The following is an 8645-nucleotide window of genomic DNA, read 5'->3' as shown; positions in this document are numbered from 1 at the left end:
ATAGACATTGATGTCAATAGGAAATTATATACATTTACGTGTATACGTGTGTGTGTGTGTATGTGTGTGTGTGTGTATGTGTATGTGTATACACACACAAAGTAGTTGGAGGTGGGGGAGACTAAAACATGGAAGAATCAAGAAAGGCACTCGAGATGAACTTTGAAGGAATCTAGGGAATCCAAGAAGTGGTGATGAAGAGAAAGTACATTTTAAGCCCGGGAAAAAGCCCTCGTAAGGACAAGAAGGTAGGGGCATAGCTGTGTGTAGAGCATAAGTCAGGTTTACTGGCACATATACTAATGCTATTGGCTCTTGCTCTAAAGGGAAGAGGAAAGGACCAATGGTAATGCTCTCTCAGGGTATACCAACACATGCATCCTATTGCTGTATATATTAAAAAAAATCATATATCTAAGGCTACAAAGGACATCAGAGGCCATTAAGAATTTTAAAATGTCAAGTTTTACAAGCATATTGATTTGCTATAAAAGTTGGTTTGAGTCAGGTCTGGAAGTAGTTAAACAGCACCCCAAATTAATATATTAATATTTTCGGGAAATTCTATTTGCAGTATAACCCTTAGGATAAACATGTATGAATAACCCCTAAAGAAAGACCAAATTAAAAACAGAAAGTGCCTGTCTAGTTGATGCAAATATGTATGTGTCTAGATATAAAGATAGATGTAGATATGTATGTATGTATGCATGTATGTATTTCTCACTCTCTCTCTCTCTCTCTCACACACACACACACACACACACACACACACACACACACACGCACACTGAGGCATCCAGATGTTTCATTAACAACCACATTAAACCATAATAATCCTTTATGGGAAGGCACATTTCCCTGTGGCTTTTTTTCCTTCCAATGATATATTCTACTGAATGCGCTTTGGGGCCTGCTTACCTAACCCCAACTCCATACTCTTTTAAAAAATAATTCATTCAAATCTTCAACTAAACTATTATTGAATCCAGTATAATCTAGAGTTAAACAAAGACATTATTATGGCTTTTAGCATTTGTAGCTTTTGTTTTTTGTTTTCTTTTTGGCTTAGAGATTACTTCTATTTTGTGAGAATATTATGACACCTTGGAAGAATATAGAGTCATCGCAAACATTAAATAACTTTTAGTTAATGTTTAGCAATGAGAATTCAGAGGGAATGAAGGAAAGGATAACTAGGTGGATGGATGGATGGATGAAAAAGCATTTTTAAGCTCTTCCTATGCTCCATAAACTGTGCCAAGTGCTGAGGATATGAATATTAAAAAGGAGAAAGTCTTAAAGGAGCTGATATTCTAATAGGAGAAGACAACACATGTGGGAAAAAAGTGACCTGGTAAGAGAATTTTGTTTTGGTGAGCTTAGAGGGAGAGTGGTCCAGGAGGAAAAATGCCTGAGTGGATGGTTGAATAGCATTTGAAGATGGCCTAGGGTCTAGGACTAGCCAATAAATATAGTAGGGTAGTCACCAATCAATGGGAATGGAACCTAGGGCAGTAGCTCCAAAGATAAATGTATTAGATTCTAGACAGAATGGGGCATGGAACATCGTGGTATGGTGATTCAGGTTTCAGGCTTAATAGTAAAGGTATCTATCTATGTTCAGAGGATCAGGTGATTAATAAATGCTTGCTGATTAATTACTTGACAATAAGACAAAAAAATGGCTGTGGCCCCTTTAATCTGGTCCTTCCTATCCCTTCCCAGAACGACAGCTCTCATGAGGAAGTTTATAATCAGGCCATGAAAATTGGAATTAACTACAGTGATAGACATTTTCATACAGAGTTTGTGCAAATGGTATCACTAGCACAGTTTGAGCCTATTGTTTCTTCCAGAAGATTGTGCTGCCAACATGTGCTAAAATATTTAGTACTTTTGGAAACACAGAAGATGAAATGGACAAGAGGAAAATGTCAAAACCAACTTTTGGCCACATTGAGAGAAAAATCCATCACCAAATTCTTCTTGTAATCAACGAGAATGAGAACACTCTGGGAACTATGAACCAAGCTGATACGGTTTATCTAGTGGAAGAACAAAAATCTGTCACTTGTTTTACAGAAAGCCAAAGCAGATACTCCAGTGTGCTAATTAAACACAAGAAGCCATATTCATAAAGAACAGTTGAGACTTAGAAAGAAAAATCTTGATAAAAAAACGCACAGCAAAGTATGAAACTGCTAATGCATGGAGAAATTGCAATCTCTGTCAGTGGAGGGAGTACTAATGATTCTAATCTTGCTGAACATTTTAAATATTACAGTAATGATGACTAGAGAGTCAGCCCTGTCTCATAATGTTTAACTACCTATACCCTTTGAACCAACAATACCACTACTTGTTCTATTTCCCAAGATGGTTAGGGGAAAAGAGAAAGAACCTATATGGTCTAAAATGTTTATAACAGCTCTGTTCGTGGTGGCAAAGAACTGGAAACTACAGGGATGTCCATCAACTGAGGAATGGCTGAACAAGTTGTGGTATATGATTATGATGGAGTATTATTGTACTATAAGAAATGATGATCTCAATGATTCTAGAAAAAACATGGAAATACGCACAAAATAATGAAGAGCAAAATGAGCAGAACAAAGAGAACATTGTATACAATAACAGCAGTATTACTTTAAAAATAGCTTTGAGTGAATAAGTTATTTTGGGTATTATAAATACCCAAATTAACTATAAAGTATATATGAAGAAAGACACTATCTGCATCTAGAGAAAGAACTGTTAAATAGAAGTATGTTATTTTACCCTATTACAGGGAAAAAACTGTAAAGGACATATGAAGAATGATGTCATCTACATCCAGAGAAAGAACTGACAAATAGAAATATGTAAAGAATAATTTTACATATACGTACCTATTTGTGTCTAATGGTAGCCATCTCCGGGAGGGGGAAGGAAAAAATTACATCATAATTTTGTTGTATGTTTGAATGGAATAGGAAGTTGTACATAGTAGATTTGTAGGTTCATGTATCATCATCTTTTTTTATTGTATTATGTTATAGAAATGCTTGCTTTATCCCATAACTGAAACATCAAATTTAAAAAATAGTAATTTTGTATATATTATTGTCTTTAGGACTTCCTCAGTTTTCTTCAAATATTGCACATGATTTGGACACCGAAACTAAACAGATTCAACCATAGATTGAGAAAAAAACACCAAGTCTAAATTTCAATAAAGAAAGGGAAAACTACAGCCTCAGAAGATAATACAGAGGAGCTTTTTTTTAGTAAAATTCTTAAGATTATTCCTGAACTAGCTTTCTTCAAGTCAAAAATCATTAGAGGTAGAAAAGTTGCAACCTGTGTTTTTTACCACTTAAGCCATAAGGAAATGGTTGAATATAGAAAGACTAATGAAGAGGTTTTAAAAAAGAGACACTTTAAATAAGGAAAATTGTGATATTATAGAATCAAATATACTGCAACAGCAACATTTTAATAAAGAAAAGCTTTCAGAGATAAGACAAAAACATTTTCAAGGTAATTTTTATATGATTATCTGATATTTCTTGTTTTTGTTTTGTTTTTACTTTCTCATTCTAGACAACAGCCAGCTAGGACATTAAAAAAAATTGTTAATCATAATTGGTTTCACTTCATTGAGTTTTCATTTATTTCTTCTGTGAAATATATAAATGTGTATGTACACATATATATACTCATATGTATATAAACTCATATACCAAGATTTTTATGGATTTTAAAATATTATTTTGTAATTTTCACATAAAAAATATTGAAAAATTATGTTCAATTTCTATAACAAAATTAGCTCCCTCGGTGTTATTTGCCACAGTGATACTTTGGCTATCTATCTTACAGGTTTTAGACATAAGCTATTTTAGCTATTTACTGTGCCAACTCTCATTGAATGAATGAAAAAACATTTATTAAATGGTTACTATATGCTAAGTACATTGGAGATACAAATAGAAGGGGTACCCCCTATCCAGAGTGATGGACAGATAAACCAGCTCTGGGCCTCTGTTCCCACTCCTAAGCCTTTCAGATTTTTCCTGAGGAATCCCCTGAGAGAACCAATTCACTTCCCCTGTGGGAGTCTACTCCTGCCTCTATTCTCATTACCACGTCATTGGCTCTGCCTAGCCAATAGTTTGGCTCCACCCTACTCTACAATAAGGTTCTGCGCCTACCCTACCCTACCACATTAGCGTTTTCCTTAGAGTAATATAATAACTTGTAAGTGGCTCTAAATTCGCTCTTTCTGGGTCAAAATCCAATTCACCTCCATCATCCTTAGTGTTCACTTACTGAAATAAAGTGATGTAGTAATTACTTTGGACAAACAAAATTTTTGATATAGTTTCATTTATCATCAATGGATCATTCCTATGTGATAAGTAGGATGACCAGATGAACAAGGATTAAGTCCAAATAATAAATAATTCCAAATAATGTTACCAAGAGTTGAAATTGTGCCAGAATCACAGAAATTCCCAAATGGGGATATTATACTACAATACAACTTTACCCCATACCACACATCATGAAAAAGTAACAAATTTATCTGAAATGAATAGAGATAAACATACTTTAATGTCCTATGAACTGATCTTATTTAAACTCCATTGAAAACCTATGAATTATAAACAAGGCTGGACTTGAAAAAATGGATTGATTTCCAAAAGTAAACTTACTATCCAATGTGATAAAAGCGGTTTCATGTTGTTGTTTGTCCATCATCCTCGATGAGGACCAAAATGACATCATGATATTGGGTTCAGAATACAGTGTGTTCAACTGTGGCTGATCAGACCAATATGAGCTTGGAAAGTTCTATCACAGGTCAGGCAAAAAATGTCCTTTTGAACATTTGGGCTGGAGAGGTTACTAGATTTGTGCATGTCACATTTCTTTGGAGCCATTACAATTCTGCTTTGCTCATAGAGCACAGGGCCTTCTTTGATGTGGGCACACCATGCTGGGCAGTTCTGTGCTAGCATCCCCCATGTCTCACAACTGATACTAAAGTTCTTCAGAAAGACCTTGAGAGTGTCCTTTTATCACTTCTTCTGATCTTGTGTGAACACTTGCCTTGTGTGAGTTCTCTGTAAAATAATATTTTAAGTAAACATATGCTTGGCATTTAGACGTGGCCAGTCTCTTGGAGTTGAGCGCTCTGCTTACTATCCAATGTAATAAAAAGTGGTTTCACAATGAAGAATCCAATAACTTGTCAAAATCTGGTGAACTGAGTGAAAAATCATGTAAAACTAGTGACTGTAGCAAGTGGAGAACACATTTCCTATTAAAAGGGTTTTTTTTAGGATATAAAAAGGTTGTCAAGTTTATTCCTAATTTGGTCAATTAATTTCATTATTTTACCTAGTCCCAATTACTTTGTACACCAATGTAGTTTGAGAAGACACTGTACAAAGACAATGAATTGGGCTTGAAATATTCAGTTTCCATCCTCACAGCTAGTGGAAGTTCCTTTCATCTTGCTTTCCTGGGGGCCATTTGTGGCGTTTACCTCTGATGCAAAAATGCCAAGTCCTATCTCTGTCCAATAGGACAATGTAGCATGAACACTACTTACTACTTCAAAAAAAGGCAATAAAAACTCACAAAAATCTCTTCTGCCAGGATTGGAATCTTGTTGCTATGTTCAAGGGGCCACTAACAAGGTGATATCTGCTTTGGTTTAAATCTCATAATTTTTAATTCATTCCAGAAACATCAGTGTAGGCATTTTTACATCATAAACAGTGAGAGCCACTGATGCAATCAAAGAAAAATATCCAGTTTGCTTGACTGTGTCTTTTACGTTTCAACTGGTTGTGTTGGCTTCAATATGACTCTATTAAAACAACTCTTTAAAGTTGAAATAATCCTAATGTATTTATGAAATAGTCAGCTCTCCACAATCAGGCACACTCTTCTTCCCTTACCTTTTCTTATTGCCCCCGTCTCCTGCTGTGGGCTATTGTAGAATTTCTCCAAGATCAGCAGCAGTAAGACCTATCATCGATGGGGAACACATATATCTCCTTACTTTCACCCGTTCTCTAGCAAGGATGGTCCAGAACCTACCTGGGTTGCTAGACCATTTACATGACTTGATTGACGTAGGAGTCACCAACTCTATTTGTTCTAGTGAGATAAAGAACTACCAGACCTCAGCATTTACCTTACTATTGCCTCCTAATGTCCTCCCAACCTCATCATCTTCCCTGCCTCTTCATCCTGAAGACTCTCTGCACTGTCATCTGACAACCTAAATTGTGCCAGGTCCTGCTGGCATTTCTGCCCTGTCGTTGAACCTTAGCTTCTTGAAACAACTTCCTTTTGAAGTGACATTCCTGGGCTCACAAAGGAAGAATCATAACTATTATCAACCCACATAAATAAACCAAGGCTTATTTCTTTTGGTTTTTAGTATTATGCCTGCTATAATGCATTTATTTCTTACAGTGAGTATTGTCAAAGACTTTCAAGAAACAGCTGAGTTCTCATACCTCCATGCCAATGTGTCTCCATGAAAGATGGCAATTAATCTGCTAGTAATTGTTGTGCTAAGCACTGATATCTTTTATTATTTGTTATCTATGAAACAAACTAAAATGAACTAGAATTAACTCTGAAGAGAAAGTGGAATACAGCAATTTATAGATGTTTCTCAGCAGCTTAAAAATATCTTTCAAGTTTATTTTCTTTGAAGCAGCTATCATTTTTCTAATGAATCCTCAATTCCCTAAGGAACCTCCTTGCTGAAAGTCTGTTGATTTCAAGACTCTGAATTTCCATGACACCTAACAATAACAAATAATCAACTGTCATTAAGACAGGAAAATATACCTATTTCACACTCAATCTTATAGCTTATTTGAATATGGGTTATTGGGGATTAGAATCATGCCAAGGGCAATTGTGTTGCACACAAATGGGAGGGGGAAGGTTTCCTAATGTATTTCATAAATAAGAGTATTTTCTAAAGTTGCAATGTAGGATTAAAAAGTATATATGTTTTTAAATGAGCACATAAATGATTTCGCCTCTCTCCTAGACTGCTGTAATCACTTTTTAACTGTTTTCTCTCCTCTGTCCAAACCATTCTCCACTTGGATGTCATGTTATTTGTGGTATTTTTGGAAAGTATAGATCTGATCATATTACCCCCACTCAGTAAACTTCAGTGACTTCCTTGAGGATCAAATATAAATGCCTATGTTGGGTATATCAAAGCTCTTCACAATGTAGGCTCTTTCTATCTTTCCAGTCTTCTTACATTACAATACTAGCATCCTTGTTCCTTGAATATATTCTATCTCCAGGCCTTCGTACCTTTCCATTCACTGGCACCATTCCCAGAACATTATCTCTTGTCATTTCCATCTCTTAGTTTCCCTGGCTTCCTTCAAAACTCAAACTTCATGTTCTTCAGGAGGCCTATCCCAGTCTTTCAATTTGCTAGTTCCTTCATTTATGAGATAACATTCCATTTTTCCATCTATTCTTTCTCTCTACCCCCCTTTCTCCCCCCCTCCACCTGTCCACCTGCTTCTTTCTTTCTCTCTTTCTTTGCCCCTCCCTCACTCCTTCCCTCCATATATACACACATTTATACTGCCCCACATAAATGTGTATATATGCACACATATATGTATGTATGTATGTATATGTGTGTGTATATATTTGATATCTTCTATGAAACTTTTTATTCACTTCTTGTTTCTCTAATTAGAATGTAAGCTTATTGAGGGCAAGAACATTTTTTCCCTTTGTGTCCCCAGTGCTTAGCAGAGTACCTGGCACACAGTAAGCACTTAATAAAGGCTTATTGATTCTGCTAATCTTTGTTTACCTTTCTTTAGCATTTCCTTTCAATATCTTTACTTTCCAGTGGTGTTAGAGTTTTACAACCACTACTGTACATGGAGGGACATGTTCAAATATGACAGACAATTAGGGATGGGAGAGTCTAAAGAGGGCATTCCAAAGTTACAAGAACTTCTTTACCCCAAAAGGGTACTCACACTTATAGCTTGTTAGGCTTTACTGTTTCCTTTTGAATCTGGTTTTGTTTATACCTCCCTCCTTTCACTTTACAGGTGAAGGACATGGATGTGGAATGTATATACCATCAGACTCTGTCAATATAATTTTTTCTGGACATCTTTCTCCATTTTTTAAATTACTTTATTATAAAGAAAGGCTTTCTTGGTAGAGGAAGGGGAAAACCATTCCAAAATGATTAGGATGTAAAAGCAAAAGGTATAAATAATAATGAGAATTTTTTTGTTGTAATATAAGCATTATGTAACAAAAACCTGGGAAGCCAATGGGAGAAGGAGCCTACAGACATGGAGTCATGGTGGTCATGGAATTATGGTGGTTAAATCCTTAGAATCAAGAATGGCTAGTCTTGGCCCCTTCCTCAAAATGGAGGCTCTGGAAAAAACTCACCAATGTGATGTACCAATATTCCCAGGGGCTCCTGAGTTCAGGCTCCTAGGCTGCCTCCATCAGGATCTGAAGGGTGATTGTAGTCAAAGTAGTGGTGGTAGTGGTGGTGGTGATTTGACTTGCCTGGTACATGTTGCTTCCTATCTCTTCCTCAGGGTGCCTTGCTGCTTCAGTTA

At 36.0% G+C, this 8645-nt stretch overlaps 1 pseudogene; it reads left to right on the top strand.

Annotated features, from left to right (window-relative positions):
• Positions 1-1684: 1684 nt before the first annotated feature.
• Positions 1685-6284, top strand: LOC110222036 (translation initiation factor IF-3, mitochondrial-like; annotated as a pseudogene).
• The last annotated feature ends 2361 nt before the right edge of the window (positions 6285-8645 follow it).

The sequence above is a fragment of the Phascolarctos cinereus genome, unplaced genomic scaffold (assembly GCF_003287225.1).
Source record: "Phascolarctos cinereus isolate Bilbo 61053 unplaced genomic scaffold, phaCin_HiC Scaffold_4;HRSCAF=312, whole genome shotgun sequence".
Taxonomy (NCBI): domain Eukaryota; kingdom Metazoa; phylum Chordata; class Mammalia; order Diprotodontia; family Phascolarctidae; genus Phascolarctos; species Phascolarctos cinereus.
This window is presented reverse-complemented; position numbering and strand designations above follow the sequence as displayed.